The 24177-nt window shown below is 35.5% G+C and overlaps 1 pseudogene across 1 annotated transcript in view; it reads right to left on the reverse strand.

Annotated features, from left to right (window-relative positions):
- Nucleotides 1–16202, reverse strand: part of LOC116538073 — a 100632-nt pseudogene extending 84430 nt beyond the window's left edge. The window contains exon 1 of the transcript XR_004263492.1: nucleotides 16131–16202. The product of XR_004263492.1 is annotated as a dymeclin pseudogene (transcript). The remainder of the gene's footprint in view (nucleotides 1–16130) is intronic.
- Between the last annotated feature and the right edge of the window lie 7975 nt (nucleotides 16203–24177).

Below are 24177 nucleotides of genomic sequence, written 5' to 3' on the forward strand. Positions count from 1 at the left end.
AGTTTTTGTAGTTAGCAGAACCCACCTTGCCAGGGAATTATTTAGATTAAAATAGTTATTACATGTAAAATCTTAGAATAGTACCTGCCATACAGGAGCTCAAAAAGTATTAGCTATTTGGCCGGGCGCGGTGGCTCACGCCTGTAATCCCAGCACTTTGGGAGGCCGAGGCGGGTGGATCACGAGGTCAAGAGATCGAGACCATCCTGGTCAACGTGGTGAAACCCCGTCTCTACTAAAAATACAAAACATTAGCTGGGCATGGTGGTGTGTGCCTGTAATCCCAGCTACTCAGGAGGCTGAGGCAGGAGAATTGCCTGAACCCGGGAGGCAGAGGTTGCGGTGAGCCGAGATCGCGCCATTGCACTCCAGCCTGGGTAACATGAGTGAAACTCCGTCTCAAAAAAAAAAAAAGTATTCGCTATTATTGTTACTTTTATTAGGTAGACCAAGTGAACAAAGGCTAATAAAGTTAGTGATAATATCTACTGAAATGTATTTGTGAGATCATTTTATATTATAGTAAATATTGAAATGTGATGTGTGACTTTTAAAACTTGCTGAATTCAAACTTTTAGCAGCCTTATTGAGGTAATATTAACACATCATACAACTCACTCATTTAAAATGTACAATTTAGTTGTTTTTAGTGTAATCACGGATGTGTGCAGCCATCTCCACAGTTAATTCTAGAATATTTTATCACCTCAGAAAGGAACCCAGTGCCTTTTAGCTATTTCCCCCATCCCTGATCCTCCCAGCCAGTAGACAACTACACACCTTTTTCTCTCTGTAGATTTACCTATTCTGGACATTTTGTATGTACAGATCATTTAAATATGTGGTTGTTACTGACTTCTTTCACTTAGCATCATGTTTTCAAGATTCTTCCGTGTTGTGGCATGTAACAGTATTTCATTCCTTTTTATGGTGGAATAATATTCCATTGTATAGATATAACACATTTTCTTCATCCATTTACCACTTGATGGGAATGTAAGGTAATATAATACCTTTTGGCTATTATAAATAATGTTACTATGAACATTGGCATGTAAGTTTTTTATAGACTTAGGTTTTTGCTGTTCTTCGTTATAGTCATAAGAGTGGTCTTGCTGGGTCACATGGTAATTCTGTGTTAAATCTTTGGGGAACTGGTAGACTGTGTTCCAAAAATGACTATACCGTTTTGTATTCCCACCAAGACGGTGTGTGGGTTTTGTCTCCATTTCTTGGCAACACTCGTCATTATCTGACTCTTGTTTCTAGCTATGCTACTCCACGTTAAGGGTTATCTCATTACGGTTTTGGTTGATTTGCATTCGTCTAATGACTAATATGTCATACAGCTTTTCATGTGCTAATTGGCAGCTTGTGTATGCTTTTGAAGAAATGTCTATTCATCCCAGAAGTTTTGACAGGTTGTGTCACTATTGTTTGGTTTGAAGAATTTTTCAATTTTCATCTTATTTTTGACCCAGTGATCATTCAGGAGCAGGTTACTTAATTTCTATATATTTACATGGTTTGGGGAGTTCCTTTCGGAGTTGATTTCCAGTTTTATTTCGCTATGGTCTGAAAGAGTGCTTGATGTAATTTCAATTTTCTTAAATTTATTGGGCTCATTTTATGGCCTATCATATGATCTACATTGGAGAAAATTCCATGTGCTGTTGAGTGGAATATATATTCTGTGATTTATGGATAAAATATTCTGTGTATATATGTTAAGTCCATTTGTTCCAAGATATAGTTTAAAGCCACTGTTTCTTTGTTGACTTTCTGTCTTGATGACCTGTCTAGTGCTGTCAGTAGAGTATTGAAATCTCCCACTATTACTGTGTTGCTGTCTGTCTCATTTTCAAGTCTATTAGTAATTGTTCATAAATGTGGGAAGTAAAACCAAACATTGTATGTTCTTACTCATAAGTGGGAGCTAAGCTTTGAGGATGCAAAGGCATAAAAATGACACAATCGACTTTGGGGACCCAGAGGGAAAGAGTGGGGAGAAGGTGAGGGATAAAAGACTACAAATAGGGTGCAGTGTATACTGTTAATAAGGTGATGTGTACGCCAAAATCTCAGAAATCACCATTAAAGAACTTATGTAGCCAAACACAATGTGTTCCCCCGTAATTTATGGAAATAAAAAAATTAATGTTTATTGAAGTTCTTTATCCATTTTTAAATTGGGTTATTTGCCTTTTTATTATTGAGTTGCAGGTATTCTTTACATGTTCTAGATACAGTCCCTTTTAGTTATATGCAGTAAATTGTAAATGATTTCTCCTGTCCTGTAGGTTGTCTTTTTCTTCCTTGTTAAGTCTTTTAAAGCACGAAAGTTTTTCATTTTGATGACGTTCAATTTACTTTTCTTTTCTTGATGGATTTTTTGTTTCATCTAAGAATCTGCAGGATTTAAAGTCTACTGTGACTCTTGTGATATCACCTGATTAATGCACATTAACTTTTAAAAGTTAATTTGTAGTCTGCATAGACTAGCTCATCAGGCTCTATATTTCTCTATGAAATAATAATTATCAGATTCATAGTACTGTTCACACGAAGAAATTCTTTTCTTAAGTATGGACAATTGATAGGATTGGACAGATGCATTTTACAGCATGTCTATCTTTAAAACATTTCACACATCAGCTTTGTATTTGCTTATATGTTATTTAGGCAGTACTACTCAATATGGAATATTAGCAAATTGCTGCTTATTTTGTTTTCCAAATGAAACACACAGTTGTTCTTTGGATAGATATTTTCCACTCATTAGAAAAAAACTCCATCTTCTTTCTGTTTGTTAAATATTAAAAGCGAATAAACACCTGCATTTTAAATTCCATTTCAGGGGTATTTCTACCTGAATTTCATTTTCCTGAAGCATAGCTATGGTCACCTGTTCTTAGTTATTATCAAATGATCTTCATCTTCATATCCAAAACAAAAGATAGTAAGAATAAGAAACATGTGTACATATATATATATATATGTGTGTGTGTGTGTGTGTGTGTGTGTATACATATATATATATATATATATACAGAAAACACACAGGTAAAGACCATGGCTTTGGTGACTTTAAAAGGAAAGAAAAGAAAAGGTGAGGTGATGGAGAGCCGGGCCTCAGATTTAGGGAGATCTTAGAAGCAGTGACAGCATCAGAGAAAGAAAGCACTGATGAGAGAGGGGTCAACCCAGAGAGAAGACAGCAAGTCACGTGCAGGGAAAAGGTGGAGAGAGGTGAATCACACACTCATAAAAAAATGTTGCACAGAAAATAATACGTCGACACTCACTGCATTTTTTTCAGCATCGTGGTGCAATTCTGTCTTGCTTAAAGACAGAACATACATGTAACACATCTAAGAATGGATCCTGGGAGAAAATGCGATTTATGATCTGGGGAAGGAAAAAATAAGCTGGAAACAAATTTTTCTGCCTTGTGAGAGTTTGAAGAATAAATAGATTCTGTGATGCATTGAAAGGAGAATTGGGTTTGCATTCAAAATTGGGTCTATTTACTCAATTGCATGTCAGCTCTATGACTTCAGCAGTTACCTCATTCTCTGCATCTTAGTTTCCTTAGCCATGAAACCATGAAGAAAATACCTTTCTCACAAGAGTTGTTAGAGAATGAACTAGTTGATAATGCCCCAGTCACCAGCAGTGTAGGTGGTAGTTTATTAAACATTTGTTTACTGTGAATCACCAACTCAGTGTCCAAGGACCTTAATCTTCAGTCTCCAAATGCAGCAGATACAGTTTCCATAAAAACCTTAAAGGTCTCTAGCATTACAGTTAGAATTCCTATTCTAATTATATCTACAATTACTCTAAGATAGCAACCCTAAAAATAGGACCAACATATTGAATGTCAAAAAAAAACTCTTTGGGTATATAAAGTGTTCCTTACAGGAAAGATAATTTAGGAACCAGGCCATGTCAATACTTGATATTGATTATTAATATTTATTGGTACTATTTGCTTATATGAATATGTATTTGTAGGATGACTGTATACATAAACTAGAATAATTGGCAAATTACAACAGTAGCTCTGTCTGTATATCCAAAATACATTTAAAGGTGCTATTCTATGGTCCAAATAAATACTCTATTTTTTTAATTTTTATGTTAATGTCTGATGTTTACCCTTCTAATAGGGGATAATTTGTATTGTGAATTGAAGAGCCAGAATTCATAATCACTGATGTAAAACATGTTTATTGTACATAACTTTTCAACTATTTTTCACACATTGCTTTCTCTACTAGCGTCTTGTATACCCTTTGGGTCATGAATTGTCTAATTTAAATGGCTTTTTTGGAAAAGTAAAGGTCGTGAAAAATAAGTAAAGACTTAGGAGTTGTCTTAGATTGAAGAGACTAAGACAAAATGACTGAATGCAGCATGGTCTGCTGGATTAGATACTGGAACTCAAAAAGGTACATTGGTAGAAATGTTGGTGAAATCCAGATAAAATATATAATTAGTTATGAGTATTTTACCATATGCTAGTTTTTCTCTCTCATTCCCTCCTACCCTTCTCCTCTCCCTCCCTCCCTCCCTTCCTTCCTTTTTTCCTTCTTTCCTTCTTCTTTCCTTTCTCTTTTTTCTTTCTTTTCTTTTCTTTTTTTAGTGGCTAGGTCTCAGCTAATACAGCCTCTGCATCCCTGGCTCGAGTGATCCTCCCACCTCAGCCTCCTGAGTAGCTGGGACTACAAGCACATGTCACCAGGCTTGAGTAGTTCTAATTTCATAGTATGCATAAAATCACTATGATTGTATGAGATGATCACACTAAGAGAAGCTGGGGGTGATTTATTTTCTTAAATTAACATATTTACATAATTAATAAGATAACTGAGTTTCAAATATAGTGTTGCACAATACATAGGATTCAGGGTCACTTAATATAATTTGATTGCTTTAAAGGAAATAATGGCTTCTCAGATACATTGCCTAAACGATGGCCATTTATTTTCCACATTAGTTGCTAACGTCAATTTGTCAGGCATTCTTTTCTCTTGATGAAGCTCAGTATCTTAGAGAATCTCATACATATAATTTAAGAAATGTTCTCCCAGAAGTTATTAGACATTTTATTTATATTTATTACTTAATATATGTATTTTTCAGTGTCCGAGTCTTGCTATGTCACCCAGGCTGGAGTGCAGTGGCTAGATCTTGGCTCACTGCAACCTCTACCTCCTGGGTTCAAGCAATTCTCCTGCCTCAGCCTCCCAAGTAGCTGGGACTACAAGCAACTGCCACCACGCCCAGCTAATTTTTTTGCATTTTTAGTACGACAGGGTTTCAGTACATTGGCAAGGCTGGTCTTGAACTCCTGACTTTGTGATCCGCCCACCTTGGCCTCCCAAAGTACTGGGATTACTGGCTGGGGCCACTGCACCTGGCCGATACTTAATATTTTGAATGATAGTTTAAAAAATTAAACAAAATATTTTATGAAATTGATATTTAATTCACCAATAAGTATCTTCTTCCCTTTTCTTATATTGCAAGAAAGAAAATGAATTCATTAATGATTAATAAAATATTAATATAAACCTAAGTTTGTATTTATGAACCTTCAACTTATTTTTCTCACATACTCAGGAAAATATGTTTTGGTGAAAATAACATAAACAAGTCCTCCTGTCAATGAAATCCAATGAAACAAAAACCCTATTGTAATTTTTACAAACAGTCATAGCAATACTGTCATTTTGATGTCCCTACTGTTAGTCCCAAGTAATTACTAATATATTTGCTATCTCTACTGATCAGCATTTTGAAGATATTTCATATATGTGAGCCATATAATATGGGGTCTTTTGTGCCTGACTTGTTTTACATATGATAATTTTTGTGGTTCTTCCATGTTGTTACATGTTATAGTACTTTGTTCATTTCTGTTCCTTTTTATTTCTGAATGGTATTCCATTGTATGAATGTACCATATTCTGTTTCTCCAGTTTTCAGTTGGCCAACATTTGAGTTTCCATTATTTTGTCTACTATAAATAGTACTGGTATGAATCTTTGTGTACAAGTGTTTGTGTGGATATAATAGAATTTTTCTAGAATACCACCTAGTGACTAATTTTTCTTAATTTATGAAGACCCTAAAATAGATTACAGGTGTTTTGTAGTTCCTTCTTTAATATTTTTCAACATTTAGCTTCTGTTTCCTAATAAAAAAATGTGCCCATTGACTTCAAAACAGTTGGCATTGCAAGTCTAGTTAAGATAAAATTGTTCTTAAGAATTCAGCTCACATATCAATTTTTTAAAATCTTATGCACCCCAATTGATTTTTAATGAGAAGAAATTCTTTCAGTAAAGAGGATACTTCTGAGAAACAATAAACATTTTCAGAAAGATCACAGTAAATTATTTTAGGTTTAAAGTTTTCATAAAGTGTCATTGTCTGAAAGTAGTTACAAACAGAGGGTTTCTTTAACTTTGTGTGCAAGGAAAATTGCCCTTTTCTATTTGTAAATTTTGACGAATTTGGATTCTTTTAGAATTAGAGATAGAGTGTATATTTGTCTACTGATTTGAGGGTTGCAAGTTGGAAATTTAATAAAATTATTTCTTAAAAGGTAAATACCTTATTTTCATGTCTATTACCTATATTTGCAAAGAAGTGGCACTTTGTGAAATCCTAGTCTGTTCTTTTTGCTTTAAAAGTCACATCTGCCATGCAGTGATGATAGTAGTACCAATAATTTATTTTAAAAAATCATTCTGATGTGTAAAAACTGTAAGAAGAATAATTTCCCAATAAGTATTTAGCAAAGAACATTCATTCTTCTCATTATTTATTGCCTTATATCTTTCCATTTGTCTATTTAGGTGTCATTATGAAAAATAATCATATATTAATTCTTCACATACGCAGGAAGGTATAATTATCAGGAAGAAGATGACACCCAGTAGTCCTGCTCTGTAAAGATTTTTAAGCTGTTTGTAGACTTTCTGTACTTCAGCCTTTTTTTTTTTCCACAGAAAGAATAAAGGGGACTTATTGTTAGTAAAAACCCTCCATGTCACAGGATTATCAAAACAACGCCATCAGTTAGGAATATGTCCAAGCCAGTCTGGGCTGCTATTACAAAATACCATAGACTGGTTGGCTTATAAACAACACTTAGACCTCTCACGGTGTTGGAGGCTGGAAGACGAAGGTCTAGATGGTGGCAGGTTTGGTGTCTGGCGAGGGTCCTCTCCTGGGTTCATAGGTGGTCATCTCCCAGTGTCGTTACAGGTAACAGGCAAGGGATCTTTTGGGGGTCTCTTTTGTAAGAACATTTATCTAGTACAACCCTGCTAATAGGATCTAGTTACCTTAAAAAGGACCCAGTTCCTAATACCATCACACTGAGGGTAAGGTTTCAACGTATACATTTACAGGGAGACATTTAGTGTCCAGCAACATACACATTTTAAAAAATCTCAGTTCAGAACATTTCAATTAAAAGCTCAAGAACATACATACTTCAGAAGGGAAGCAGTGTATTTGAGTACATTTCTGCCTAACCCCATAGGCCATGGTTAGATTACATTCATATAGTGGTTTGTAGTAAATATTTAATATTTTGGCATTTTTAAGTTAAAATTATTTTTCTGTCAAGAAAAAAAAAATTCATATTATATCAAAATATGTCACTTATTGCTATATCAGATATTTAGTTATAATTCAGAAAAATAGCCTCAGAATAGATTTAAGCTATAGTTAATTATTTGTATTATCTGGTATTTAAGTCAGACAAGTCCACAACAATCATTAACCTAGACAACATAAAATATTGTTACTTTTTTAACATCTACTTTTATTAAATGTCTGCTTTGTATTAATGTCTGGTAAATATACATAGCTGAATTTCTGCTGTTGATGTGTTTTAAAGAAAATAAGAAATACATTTTTTTCTGGCATACGGGCTGCTTTTGATTCATGTAGGAGGAATATAAGTGAGGATTTCTTAAAAACCAAGAGTATTTTAAAGTTATATGATGGTATTTTTCTTTTCACAACTTGTATCTCTCTCTTTGGTGAGAGAGAAATTATAGTGTAATTAAGTGGTTTAAGGCATATCTCAAAAGATAGACACACCTGGGAAAAAATATTTTGCCAACCATTATTATTTGTGACCTCTGGCAAGCTCTTTAATAAAATCCTCCATTTCTCTGTAAAAATTGAGATAATAATCTTTATGGAGAAGTAAAGAGAATTAACTATCATGGAATGATTTCAAACCTCTGTGTACTGTACTTAGCAGACTGCTTTTCTCTTGTTTTTATTTCTCCTCTAGTTTTGACAGCTTTTTCACCATGGAAGCAAAAATGCTTATTCTGGTTTTGGTTTCATTTTCTTTTACTTTAGGGTTTTTGTTTTGTTTTGTTTTGTTTTGTTTTGTTTTGTTGTAAACAATGCAGCATTTTTCTAGGCACATTTTTCTTAATTTTCAAATAAATTATTTTATCCCTCAAACACATATAAATTAAATGACAACCAGTCATTAAAATAACTTCAGTCCTTTCATTAAACTGAAGAACAGATTTAATCTTATTATAGAATAGCTGGTAGTATTTCTGTTGTTGCAGAAAGGCAAAAGCTCAGATTGGTAGACAAATGTCTTAGCTATCCTTTTTGTCTGTATGAGCCAAATGTAACTCACTATCATCTTCTTCATCACCATCCGCATCCTTTTAATGTATAATAAGTTACTAGTGAGTAGTGCTCTCACAACACCACTCATTTGCTCTGCCAAAAATTCTAGAGTTAAGCCAGGTGTTTATTACTGTTCTTATTTCACAGATAAATAAATTCATGCATAGAACACTTAAAGTCACTTACGTCTTAAGGTTATGGAAAGTTAGTATGCCCCAATTTTTTCACTTCAAGTTTAGTACATGATTTCAATCAAAAACAACCTTTAGGAACAAAATGTAGTAGCAATGTACAAATTTACAAATGAAATGTGAACACAAAACATCAAATAATTGTTTTCAAACACTGGATATCACACCATAACGAATAGTGATTACCAAGACAAGAAAACTAAGGTGAGCCCTGTGATTTTTCTTACTTTACTTATTTGAGTTTCCAGGCTGAAATTCAGGTAGGGGAAGCTCAAACTGAGTCTGGCAGAGACTCTGAGTTGAGGAGATGTTGTTGAGTTTCAAGGGAGACCAAAGTAAATAGAATTTGCAGGGGAGGATAACTGAGAGGAGAGGCACGGGGAAATAACTCTAGATCTTGTCGGAAGGTCCACCCTGAGTAGGCAGCAGAGTAGTGATCAGCACGTGAACTATAGGAAACCACACCAGCCAGGGAAAGCACTACTAAAGGGTTAAAAGTAATATTGCCAATCATAATACTCACTGCTGTTAGATATTTACATTTCCCAACTTCATAACACCGTCAAAATCCCAACCACCAAATTGAAAAAAATCTTAACTAAAACAACTGTGGAAAATAAAAACAAATTTGAAGGACAAAAATTACCTAGTACAAAAGATTATTATAAACTAAAGTAATAAAAAAACTATATGAGCATAAATAGAGGCAAACTGAATGAAAGGAATACAATAGGGAGTAGAAAAAAATAGACTGGAGTTTTGGCAAAGGTACAAAAGCAAATTAGAAGAGAAAGGATAGTGTCTTCAGTAAGTGATGTAGAAGTAATTGGCTATCCATATGCAAAATAGTGAATTTTGATCAGAATGTCACACCATAAAAATAATTCACAATGGACCATAGGCCTTAATGTGAAACCTTAAAATATGCAACTTTTAGAATAACATATAGAGAAAATCTTTGTGGACTTACATTAGGCAAATATGTCTGATATATTACACCCCCAACAATTTATTTTCAGTCAGTTGGCCTTCATGAAAATTAAATGTTTAATAATCATAAGACACTGGTGTAAATATTGAATCTCAAACCACAGATTTGAAAAATATTTTCAAATTCCATGTCTGATAAAGGTTGAACCTATAGTATATGAAGAACTCTCAAAGCACAATAATAAAAAAGAAACACCCAATTTTATAAAAGGCCAAAAATATGAACAAATCTCATCAAAGAACACATATGGATGGCAAATAAACTTGTTGATACTTTACAGGTTTGGGAACACAGGAAAATGGAGAGATGGGTTGTTTTACACTGGAGAGCAATTTCCAGGATATTTCAGGAAAAACTAACTGAAGAGATAGCTTTTTCTTTTAGATCAGGAACAAGATAAGAATGTCCACTCTCACCACTTATGCTCAACCTAATGCCAGAAGTCCTAGCTAGAGAAATTAGGCAAGAAAAAGGAAAAGACATCGACATAGGAAGGGAAGATGTGAAATAATATTTACTGATTATTAAAATTCCTAAAAACGCCATCAAAAAATGGTTAGAATTAATTTTTAAAAAATGAGTTTAGCTGCAGGTTACAAAATCAGAATATAAAATCAGTAGTGTTTCTATACACAATGAACTATACAAAAAAGAAATTAAGAAAACCATCCCATTTACAAAAGCATCAAAAAGAAAATAGGAATATATTTTATCAAGGAAATGAAAGACCTATGCAATGAATACAAAACATTAATGAAAAAAAAAAGAAGGCATAAATAAATGGAAAGATGTCCTATTTTCATGGACTGGAGGAATTAATATTGCTACAATGTCTCTACCCAAATCACTCTACAGATTCAATATAATTTATATCAAAATTCCATTGTCCTGTTTCACAGAAATAAGAAAAAAAAAAAACCTAAAATTTATATGAAAGCAGAAAAGACTGCAAATAGTCAAAGCAACCTTGACCTAAAATAACAAAGCTGAAGATATCACACTCCCTGATCTCAAAATATATTCTAAAGCTATTATAATCAAAACAGCATGATATTGTCATAAAAACAGGCATGTCAACCAATGAACCAGGATAGAAAGGCCAGAAATAAATCCAAATATTTAACAGTCAATTATTTTCAACAATAAAGTTTCAAGTAAAACATATTGGGGAAGGAACAATCTCTTCAGTAAATGATGTGGGAAAACTAGATATTTACAGGCAGAAGAATAAAAGTACAAAGATCTTTGCCTCACACCATATACAAAGAAAGTATAAAGAATAAAAGTATAAAGAATAAAAAGATCTTTGCCTCACACCATATATAAAAATCAACTCAAATGTATAAAAGACCTAAGCATGAGACTTGAAACTGTAAAACTTCTAGAAGGAAATAAGGAACAAAAAAACTTCCCTAACATTGGTTTGGGCAATGATTTCTTGGATAGGACTCCACTGGCACAGGTAACAAAAGCATAAATAGACAAAGAGGGTTTTGTCAAATTAAGAAGCTTCTGCACAGCAAAGGAAACAATTTACAGAGATCAGAGACAACCAACAGATTGGGAGAACATATTTGCCGGTCATACAATGATGATAAGGATCTGATATCTAAAATATACAAGGTACTTAAATAACTCAATAGCAAGGCAATAAATAACATGACTAGAAAATGACAAGGAAGGGAAACAGACATTTCTCAAAGATATATATGGCCCCAGGTATATAAAAAACTCTCAATACATTTAATCAAATACAGATTAAAACCGCAATGAGATACCACCTCACACTTTTTAGAATGGCTCTTTGAAAGATGAATCATAAGGTATTGGTAAGGATGTGGAATAAATGCAATCCTTGAATGTCAACTTGTGCAGAAATTATCAAAAACAGTATGGAGGTTTTTCAAAAAATTAAAAATACAACTCCCATATGATCCAGTAATCCTACTTCTGGGTATATATCCAGAATAAATAAAATTACAATTTCAAATAGACATCTGCACACCTAAATTCACTTTAACTTTATTCCCAATAGTAAAGATTTGAAAGCAAACTAAATGTCTTTAAGTGAAAAAATGGATAAAGAAAATTTGGTGTGCATACACCGTGGAAAACTATACAGCCTTAAAACAAAATTCTGTCATTTGTGACAGTATGAATGGAACTGGAAGACCATACACTAAGGGAAATATGCCAGACACAAAAAGACAAATACTGTATGATTCCACTTGTATGCAGGATCTAAAAAAGCAAATCTTATAGAAACAGAAGCTAAAAGGGTAGATTACCAGATGGAGGAAGATGGGGAAGTAGAAGTGTTGATCACATGGTAAAAAGTTTCATTTAGATTGGAAGAATAAATTGTAGTGATCTATTATGACACAGGATGACCACAATTAATAATAATGATGTTTAAAAATTGCTAAAAGACTATATCTGAATAATCTCAGGTCTTTGGTGAGTTGATTGATATTTTAATTGGCTTAATTGAATTTTTCTATAATGCATACATAGATCAAAATGTCACATTGGGCTGGGTACAGTGACTCACACTTGTAATCTTAGCACTTTGAGAGGCCGAGGCAGAATGATCACTTTAGCCCAGGAGTTTAAAACGAGCATGGGAAACATGGCAAGATCCTTTTTCTACAAAAAGTAAAATAACTAGCTGACCATAGCGGCATGTACCTGTAGTTCCAGCTACTCAGGAGGCTGAGGTAGGAGGATCACTTGAGCCCAAGAGATTGAGGCTGCAGAGAGCTGTGATCTCACCATTGCACTCTAGGCTTGGTGACAGTGAGATTCTGTCTCAAAAAAAAAAAAAAAAAAAAAAACCCACATTATACACAATAAATATTCATAATTATTATTGCCATTTTAAAAGCACAAAATGCTCAAAATGATGTCAGTAGACACATTCAAATTAAAAGCTCAGTGAGTTACTACTACATGTCTGTTATAATAGCTAAAATTTAAAAACAAATGTGACAAGGATGAGGAAAAGCTGGGACATTACCGCATTGTGGGAGAAATATACAATGATACACTTTGGAAAAGAGTTCCACAGAGTTTTTTTAATGTGCATCTACCTACCATGCCATGTGATTCAACCAGTCCATTCCTAGCTATGTAAGAAAAATACATACATATTTGTACACAGTTAAGTATGTTAATATATAGGGTGTTCATAGCAGCTTTATTTCTAATGACCCAAGACTGGACACAGTTCAAACGTCCTTTGACTAGTGAAGGTACACATAAATTGTGGTATATGCATGCAGTACGATACTACTCAGCAATAAAATGGAATGAGATATTGAAACTTGCAACAGCATGTGTGTATAGCAAAATAATTAGGTTGAACAAAAGAAGCCAGACAACAAGTAATAATTTTCATTTGTGTAAAATTCTAGGAAATGCAACTAATGCATAAGGACAGAAAGAAGATGGAGGACAGAGTCAGGGAAGGGTTAGAGCAGTGGATTACAGACAGCCCTAAGGACACTTTTGAGATGACAGGTGTGCCTATTATCTTTACCTAGGGAGGTAGTTTGATGAGTGTATATAATCCATCAAAACATGTCCAAGGCACCCTTTTTTTTTTTTTTTTTTTTTTGAGAAATCTTGCTCTTGTCCCCAGGCTGGAGTGCAAGCGTTCAATCTCGGCTCACTGCAAACTCTGCCTCCTGAGTTCAAGCTATTCTCCTGCCTCAGCTTCCCAAGTAGTTGGAATTACAGGCACCTGCTACCATACCCAGCTGATTTTTGTATTTTTAGTAGAGGCTGGGTTTCACCATGTTGGCCAGTCTGGTCTCAAACTCCTGACCTCAGGTGATTTGCCCATCTCAGCCTCCCATAGTGCTGGGATTACAGGCGTGAGCCACGTAATTTATTCCTTTATTATTTAATCTTACATTTATACTTAATATAAATTATATTTAATAAAGCATGTAAACATTTTTAATGATTTTTTCAAGACCCTATTTAAGATCTGCAAGTTATATACCATGAAGATAAATTTTAGTGATATATTAAAATTGCTGAAAGTAATACATATTTGTTTATCAGTAACTATATTGAGGCCACTTTGTATTACTGGATATTCACATATGAGATATTAAATGTATACTGATTATCCTTTGAGAACCAAAAATTTTGGTACTGCTATTCCAAATTTTACAGTACTAAAGTGAATGAATGTATCTTGTGTGGAGTTTCAGGATACTAGAGTAACTATGGAAGGAGGAGTCAAACAGAATGAGGACCCATAAGTGCATACATTGGAATGGTCACAATTTTGTAATTCATTCATTTGCCATCCTTATTCATAAACCAGTTGAGCAAAGACCGGGTTCTCATTGCAGACGAATGAGAAAAGTCAACATTTATCGGAGCTCATTAATCTAAGAAATTTTGTATGCATTCTCATTCTGGACCAGCAATTGCCAGTTAACACTATGCTGGAAACAAAATCAGACTTGCTTTCACATAGAATTCTGCCATCATAATACCCAAGATTCTGGCTTCAGATTTTGCACTGTAAGTTCTCATTCTCAGAAAATTATTTTAGTAGCACTGGGGAACAATTTTTTTCAGGTGAGGTTGTGAGAAGTGTTTTATTTCTTCATATGTGAACACCTTTAAAAATTAATTTTAGTCCAGTAATCTCATAAAAAATCTTCTCCTAAATGTATAAGAATTATGGTGAAGTACAATTTTTGTCATTAACATTCCACTGCTACTATGAAATGTGTCTTGGGTCCTTTTCCAAAAATTTTCTCTAAAGGACTGATCAACAAGCATATAGAGATTTCCCCAAGAATGCCAACAGACCATTTTCTGAAAATGCAGTTTATTATTCCCAAAGCATAGCAAGTTTGTTATTTATTTATATGGTTACTCTTCTCAGGTGATATTCAGGAACTTAAACCATTTCAAACTCACATCCTACATGAAAATCAGAAAAAGTCATGTGGAATAAAAAGTTAGTTGACAAATTATTTCTATGACATTGTTCACCAAGTAAATTAACCATTAGTCATTTCTGTATTAGACACTATATGCCAATTGTGTTGGAAACTACCAGCATTTTTATTGGGAGAGCAAAGTAGGCATGGAACGTGGATCTGTCCCAGTGATGTCGTGCAGGGATCCTGTCTCATGATGCATTCTCCACGCTTGAAATGATGACCTCCATGTCAGTGCCTCAGAAAATATTTGTGGAATGGGACAGTTTGATGTGACCTTAGTTGCTTGATGTTGATAGCTGTTGTCCCAGACAATACACTTCCAAGCCAAAGGCCATACCATGATTTGATATTTACATTCATATATTACATATATTACATGTTGTTTACCAGCAAGTTGACATTTATAAAGTTGTGCTCTCAATTAGAAAATCAAATCAATGATGCTGGGGGCATAAAGAGCAATGTAACAGAAAATGTCAGTAGAGGCCCAAGATTAATAAAGCAGGAAATGTTCAGAATCAGAGATTCTCCCAGCCAGTGACAATTAACACACTTTGTGAGACTCAAAATCACAAATTACTGTTTTTCTAACACTTCGTCACATTTGCCACTTCCAATTATTTAATGTTGAGTTTCCTAAAAATAAGAACATGCATAATAACCATGCCACTATTACATCCATGTTAACATTAACTCAACAGTTTATAATTCTATGCAGCCCATATTAAAATTTTTCAAAGTGCTTCAAGATGTTTTTCTAAAAATGTTTTGAATAAAATCATACAATTCATGATCTAATCCCATTTCATGCTTTGTCATGGAAATTTTGATATGCTTCTCAGATCTACCCTTAAGATTAGAAGACATATATTCTTCCAGCTACCGGAAATATTCCCGGCCAACACTTCTCCCAGACAATTGTTCTTGGCTTAAAAGAACACACCTATTTATAGCAGAATGCACATGTATGTTCAATGAAACACTATTCACAATAGCAAGGACATGGAATCAACCAAAATGCCCTTCACTGAGAGACTGGACAAGGAAAATGTACATATACATCATGGAATAGTATGCAGCCATAAAAAGAAATAAGATCATGTCCTTTGCAGGGACATAGATGGAGCTGGGAGCCAGTATCTTCACCAAACTAACACAGGCAAAAAACTGAACACAACATGTTATCACTTATAATTGGGAGCTGATCAATGGTAACACATGGACACAGAGAGGGGAACAACATACAGTGGGGTCTGTCTAGTGGGGGAAGGAGGGGTGAGAAGAAAAACATACCTCATTAAATGCTCGTGCTCTAATCGCCAGAGTCAGCTTCCTTGGGACACCAGCTTGTAACACACTTCCCATTAGGTTTATGATTCTGTAGTGTATTAACCTTTTAAATTCCTTCAGCTTTCTTTCTGCTTATAGTGATACTTGGTATTTTTGACTAGTCCAGGAAATTCAGTTTATAGGATGTCTCAGCTGTGGATTTCACCTCATAAACAGGTTCACGGTAATCATTCCAGATAAGTACATCACATAGGTGATGTTGAGTTAGTTGTTTTCACATCTCACATCACATCAGGAGGTACGTAATGTCAGCTTGTCTTGTGACTTCATGACTGGCAATGCTAAATTGATCAATACAGTAAGGTGGGCAGATGGTGGCCTTCAGAGCTTCTCACTTTAGAGTTATATTTTGGAGTGAATGTTAGTGTCTCCCCAAAATTTATGTGTTGGATCCCTAACCCCTAATAGTGTGGTTGCTTTGAAAGATGGGGACTCCAAGAAAGCAATTAAGATTAAATGAGTTCATGAGGGTGAGGCCCTCATGATGGGATTAGTGCCCTTATAACAGGAGTCACCAGACAACTTGCTCCCTCTCTCCGTCTCTTTCTTCCCTCTGTAGGGAGATACAATAAGGAGACAGTCATGTACCAGTCAGAAAAAGGGCCTTCTCCAGAAACCAGCCATTCTGCTTCCTTAATCTTGGACTTACAGCTTCCAGAACTGTGTGGAACTGTGTGAAAACTAGTTTCTGTTGTTTCACCTGGCTTGTCATGCATGGTATTTTGTTATGGTAGCCCAAGCAGAATGATTCACAGGCATTTTCCTTTGTTTTTAATCTCTGCAATACTTTCAACATGTGCTGGTAATCTATTTTGTAACAATTATCTACCCAATGGTTTTATTATCCATAGGTGATTCTATCCTAAAATATTTATTGCTTTGGGAAATTTGAAAAATAATTATTTTTATACTATCAATTTTTCTAAGTTTAGCAATTCAAATACTTCTGTAAATTAGAGCTTATTCTTGTTCTTCTCTCTCTCTCCTTTCCTCCCCATTTTTCATTCTCTCTTATTTTCTTTCTCTCAATATTACCATATATCGGGAGCACATCTGCCAGGAGCTCTCGACCTGCAAGAGGGTTCCAACTTGGATAGGGGGGTGCACGGAAGACAAAGAATGACAGACAGATGGGGTCTGGAGAGTTGAAAAGCATATGCTTTACCAACAACTTTATTCGTGCTCAGGGTCAGTATATATATCTTTTTTAGGTATGTGTCTACATGAGACAAAGGGGTACAGAAAGTTTTAAAGTAGAAAAATCAACATCATAGGGTAAGAACAATGGAAAGGGCAGATACACAATTAACCGGAACAGGTAGTCACACTATCTCATCCAGGGGCAAGTCATTTAATAACCAGAACATGTGGTCACACCATCTCATCTAAGGGTAAGTCATTTATCTTCTAGAGAAAATCAGCGAAGTCATAAAACATGACTTAGTAGAAAACTCAATTATCGTACACAATGCATCTCATGGCTGCATGGCCATCTGGCGAGTGCCCACAAGTTTAACTTTAACCTAAGTCTTTCTCTGTTCCTGCTTTCTGATTGCTCGACTCCCTCAACTGGAGACACTGTGTCTGGGCTCGAGCCCTCCGTATTGTGAGGCCCATTTTCAGGGGGCCTCACACGGGAGCGTTCCCCACAACCATATACTCATTGACTGATTTTTTAAATTCAATTCATTATAATCTTTTAACAAAATTGTTATTTTGCTGCTTCTATTGATCCATTTAAGTCAATACTTTTAAGCATCAAAGTAACAGAACACCTTAAAGCCAGTTCCTCTGTCCTTTGCTTTCAGGCATAAAAAGATCTGAATGTTCACATGCAAAACCCTAGGATGGCAGTTTCTCCCCCTAGCACTTGAAGTCTCCCATCCATTGTTTTCTAGTTTCCATTGTTCCTTTTGAAAAGTCAGCTATCCTTGACAATGTTAAGCTTTTTCTTTTTTTATCTGGCTTCTTAAATACAGAAGAAATATACGTTAAAGAATTCTAAAATGCATGCAATTGAAGCTATGGAACCAACTGAGAGAAAGTGTATGAGAAGTATTTTGGAAAGAGGTGACATCCGAGAATTCTCACAGCAGCCTCAGGGAGCTAATGACATCTCCAACACCATGCATCAGACAAAGAATGCTCTAGTTTTGAAACCGGAGTCCCTAATCTCCATAGCTATTCTCTAAACTAACATTTTATACAAAAGTCCCAGGCTCCTGCTGCTCATAAATTTAACATGTCAATCTATCCATCTCTCAAACAAATTGCCAATAACTTAACCCACATGACCATCTTCTCCTTTTTAATCTTACTGCACATAAGCTTGGTGCTTTCACATGCACTCATCATTCTATAGCGGAGGCAACTTTATTAGCTATAAAAAAGATTATTTTGGTGAACTAAATAATCTGTATCTGAGGGAACCTTATCAACTACAAAAAAGATTATTTAGGGCCACATTAAATATGTGGATTTTTACTCTAATGACAACAGAAAGCTACTGAAGTGTTTTAATTATCCATGATGTTTTTGTTATGGTTCACTCTGACTCCCTAATTAAGACACAAGTTTAATGAGGATCATCTCTGTCTTGTTATCACTGTACTCCTGGCCCCTAGCACCTTATTCTACAAGGAAAAGAGGCATAATAAATATTTTGTGACTGAGTAAATGAATAAATTATACACAGATACTGTCATTAAAAATCTTTCAGTCTAGCCTAACCATATTTTTATTTTTATTTTTTTCTTGTTAATTCATAGTTTTCAGGCAAGACTGACTGGTAAAAGCTCTGTATCAAGTCCTGTTGTCAACATAACATTAATGTCTGCTATGATCAGCATAATATGCCTTTCCATCTCGCCCCAGGACAACATGGGGCAAGATATACCACTCTCTCAGCTTACCCCAAGTTGCACATTACTCATGCTTCCCTGCACATTACTTATTATACTTTACTTTGACAAAAGCTTAATGACTTCAAACAATTGTTTAGTGGGGAGAGCTGGTGTCACAGTGGGACCAATTACTCCTCAGCAAACATTCTCAGGTGAAGCAGCTGTTCTACTCCCTTTAATTTGAAATTTATTCCAGAGTAAAGTTTTTGCTACGTCTCTACTTGCAGACACTGCCGACAAAGTTAGATTCAGATTATGTTGAGGATATTACAAATTTTCACTGTAGGAGTGGCCATGTATAATGGTATCTCTGAATTCAGAAATGTAAGGAATATATCATGTCTTATAAACCGAATTTGGTTTTCTCTTCACTTAAGGATTTATAATCAGCTCTGAAATGATTTCAACTTACAATTACCTGAAAAATGATATCAAGTGAGAATTGCCATGTAACATCATGAAAGTCAGATTATGTTGACATCATTGTTTTTCTAACACTCATATTTTATGAGTCTAAATTATGAATCCCTTAGTAACTACAACCCTTTCTTATAAATAAAGGTGGTGGGTCCTACTTCTAGATGATACTATGTTTTTATGTTATATAATAACTATTTTGAATCTATCAAAGATTGTAGAGGGACTATAATTGTGAATTTCTTGACTTCTGCAACATGAAAATCATAGCACAAAACAACCCCAGGGATTCCTTTATAATCCTAACACACGAAGAAAAGTCATTGTATCTTCTGTCTCACATCTAATTAATAGCAAATTATCTAGAGGCACCACTGTTTTTTTTTTTTTTTTTTTTTTTTTGAGGCGGAGTTTCGCTCTTGTTACCCAGGCTGGAGTGCAATGGCGCGATCTCGGCTCACTGTAACCTCCGCCTCCTGGGTTCAGGCAATTCTCCTGCCTCAGCCTCCTGAGTAGCTGGGATTACAGGCACACGCCACCATGCCCAGCTAATTTTTTGTAGTTTTCGTAGAGACGGGGTTTCACCGTGTTGACCAGGATGGTCTCGATCTCTTGACCTCGTGATCCACCCGCCTCGGCCTCCCAAAGTGCTGGGATTACAGGCTTGAGCCACCGCGCCTGGCACCACTGTTTTTTTAATGGTGAAATCATATTACGGATAGTTTAAAGATTCTAAGAAAACTTGACTATTTGGAGAGACACTGTACCATAAACAAATATTATAATAAATTAGATATTTAGTGACTATGCTAACTGAATGTATAATTATTATCATAGAAGTATGTAAATAGAAGAAAAATTGTGAATTACATAACAACAGTACAACCTAAAGCCCAATTAGCACATTGCTTAATTAACAGATGAATTCACTTACTTTGAAATGGTCTGAAATTGTCCTTATACAGTTATAAATAAATATATGCAACTCTACAAAAAGGCATAGAAAGGATTTCACAATATTGTTCAGTTTTCAGCGTTTCCCTCTACATTCTTTTTCGCTCCGCTTGTGTAGTTTGGGCTACCTCAAAATATGATAACTCTGAGTATTTTGACTTTTACGTGACAACTGGCTTCCAAGGAAGAATTACAATCTGATAGAATCCCAACGGCCCAGTCTTGGAAGCCAGAGCATCACTTGCACTGCATTCTGTTGATGAAACCAAGCCACAAGTCCAGCTCACATACAACAGGAAGGGACGTGCCCTCCAGCTGTTAACGTGAGCATTGCCATACTGACAAAAGGGATCCTGGGTCCACCTTTGAAGACTGCCACAAGGCTAAAAATATTATTATAAGGACAAAAATATATTTACAGGGTTGGAGAAGGGATGAGTGTGTAAAGAGTGTCTGATAATAAAATTTACTAGATATGATTCATAAATGCAGTATTTACACTCAAGACTTCCCTAGTTGGGATGCTGATGTGAGGCTTGTTCGCTGGTAGAGGACTGTGAGGGACCTCTCTGGCTGCTGATTGGACTGCTGGCAGAGAGAGATCCTCTATTGTTAGCTCCTGAGGAAAAGGCCTGAGCTGAAGGGCAGTCTCATGAATGAGGTCACATCCCTCTCTAACACATGTGGGTGCATAAAAGCCTGGCCCCTTCCTCAGCAGGAAGGCAATGCTGAAGGATTGTCTCAGTTCCAGCTCTCCCCCTGGGAGTGGCTGAAGCCCGCTCAGAGCCCACGACTCAGCTCAACTGTTCTCTCCACCGAATCCTGTGTCCACAAGTTTCAATCCTAAAAGCAACCCTAATCCTCCTTTTGTACACTCATTTCTGGCTGAGAGTTGGCTTCTTTGGGAACCCAGCCTGCTACAGTTGGTACTAAAAGTTGCATAAGACAGCAAGTAGTAACTTGGAGCCAGCTGCCTCTGCCTGGCTGGTAATGAAGATCCCGTATCCAGTGGGTACAGAAAACTTGTGGCACCAGGTGATGTACAACTGTTAGAACTTTGGAAAATAGCGATGGTTTCTTACTCCCTGTGATGCATCACATTCTGAAAACTACAGAAGCCATTGTATTGGAATCAACATAGGGAGTATTTCTCAAGAACCCATATTGGTTCCTTGGCTTGTGCGGAAGATCAAGCAAAAGCTTCTGAAGTCCTCACTGAGATAACATTTTAAAAATTCACCCTCTGTAGGTAATGACAGAAATCAGTGCCACCCTTATAGAACTGAGAGACATGGGGTCATGAGCCTCATCACACCTCCAGCTGCAAAGACAAAGTCACACCAGAAAGATAACAGTATATTGCTGCAGATGCAACCACCTAATAATTTCTGATTGCAGCTTCTGTGTCAGAGGTGGGATTTTCACTAGAGCAGAGCAATACAAATTCCTCGTCAAGGTATGCAGCCAACAATTTGGAACACGTGATTTTTTCCATCCTGGTTAGATGAAAGCATCAGAAGCAGTCCACATTCCTGTGCAATAAGCAACCAAATATGTTTATATTGCTTGCTGCTGCTTTCCCGCCTCCTGTATGTATTGCCGTGGCTTAAGAAAGACTCACCGTAAACAAGTTAAACCCCTTCTAGGAGGTCCACATCACATGATTAATGGATGGAAGGTGGTGTTAAACAGGCTTAATGCACTTGTCCCAACCAGTGACACTTCTAAAAGATCATCCAAGGTGCAGAACACCCCTCTGGTGGGCTGACGGCTGCACTAAATTGCATCTCAGTTCAGCTCTTCTCTTGGCCCAAATCTGATTCTTTTCCTTTCCTTCTGCTTCGTAAGAAACTTCTACTAAATCTTCACATTCATCTTCATCTCAAAGTACACGTTTTGGGAAATTCACCTTGCAGCAGAAGCCTAGTAGAAATGTTAAAAGATAGATTTGTGTATGTGTGTATACATTCATTTTGATTAGGATGAAATAATATTTTCAATAGTTTTCTCTCTGAGCAAAAATGGTAGCCAGAATATTATGTATCCTGTCAGTAATAAAATCCTTTGTCTATGATTGTGTATATATCATCTGGCATTGAGTTTGCTAAGTGCCATGAGGAGAAAACGAGATAATCCATGTGAAGTTATTGACTGACTTTGGCACAATGAGGGAAAAAACAGAGAGACAGAGAGAGAGAAAGAGAGAGAGAGAGATATGAGTTTCCTAACAAGAAGATCACGAGAATTTCCCAATCATATGCTAAGGTAGGAATGACCTAGCAAAACTATACACAGGCAAATTTGTCTCTCTAAAGTTATTGTTATCATATGCTCTATTAAATATTGGATGCATTGTTTATGAATTATTACCTACTACCCTATTGGCATAATTATGAGTGTGTACACACACAACACAGTAAGACATGTATTTTATCAGTGTTATCTTTATTTCCCTACAAATTTAAAGTCATTTAAATATCATTTATATTTTGTAATTAATAAAGTTGCAAGGCTGAGTAGCAGTCTTCAAAAACATAAATTCCATTACAAACTGTATTTCTGTGTTTAGTTTTAAAGTTATAAATTGACTTGACACCCTTCTTTCCTACATTTCCTTTATTTGTTAATATCTCCAAAAATTTTGCTTGTTAATGACATGTATTCATCCTTCAATGAGTAAGCATATTCCAAAGGTTCAAACTCAGGCCTTGGGACTGGAAGGTCATAGCTTTAATCTGCCTGCCATTAACTTTTGGTTGTTCGTAGGCAAATAATTTATCAAAGTGTCTGGTTCTTTGCCTGAGAAATAGGCACCTATTCATAAGTGACTTGCCCAGAAAGCCAGTGCTTCAACCAGTATCTTTTTCTTCCTAAAGAAGTTTAAAATGTAAAGTTGAATATAGCATGCTATTTAAGCTTTCAGATTCCAAGAAATTGCTACTGTTCTGTATTGAGACTGTGATACCTATATTACAGATGTGCTGTGTTGTGAGTTTATCATGGCTGTGCAACATATACAATTGTTTAAACCACATCCTTCATCTGTCCCAGGAAGAATTTCTAGTTATCTAATCTTTAATTATGTAATTGCCAAAACATAATTGTCATAAAACCAATTATTCACTGGACAAGCACAGAAGGTGTTGACTAATTCTAATTCTTGTAGTGAACATCCAAAAACATCCCCCAAGGGGTTCAGGAAATAAGGAATAGATGTACAGAGAAAAACATAGATCAATCTATGCATGAAAATCTCACTGAGGTTAAAAGGTAAAATAAAGAAATAAACAAAGATAGAGTAGGAATGACAGAGTAGGGATCGAGAGGATCAGATTTTGTTGTTACCTTTGCAGCAAAAGCCAGAGATCTCTGCAATTCTTCATGATTGAAGCTCTCTTACATTTTCTCATTACCCCTTAAAGAAATAAAGCTTTTATACGGCTACCATATTTATCATTGTAAAACAGAAATATGAAGCTGTAGGTCTTCTTGTTACAAACTTTTGTAAATCATCATTGCCTTCTAACTCTTCAGAATAGAAGCTTTACTAATTAAGAAACCCATCGCATTAATCAACATTCACCATTTCCTCCATAAACCCTTGACACATGCTTGTGGCCAGCATACTCTCTATTAAATGAGTTATATGCATTCTAGGAATCAGCTATACCAAAAGGTGTTTATTTTAGTTCCCTCTGCTAATTAGAATTTGATAA

This window comes from Sapajus apella, unplaced genomic scaffold, assembly GCF_009761245.1.
Source record: "Sapajus apella isolate SASKATOON/1434 unplaced genomic scaffold, GSC_monkey_1.0 scaffold116, whole genome shotgun sequence".
Classification (NCBI taxonomy): Eukaryota; Metazoa; Chordata; class Mammalia; order Primates; family Cebidae; genus Sapajus; species Sapajus apella.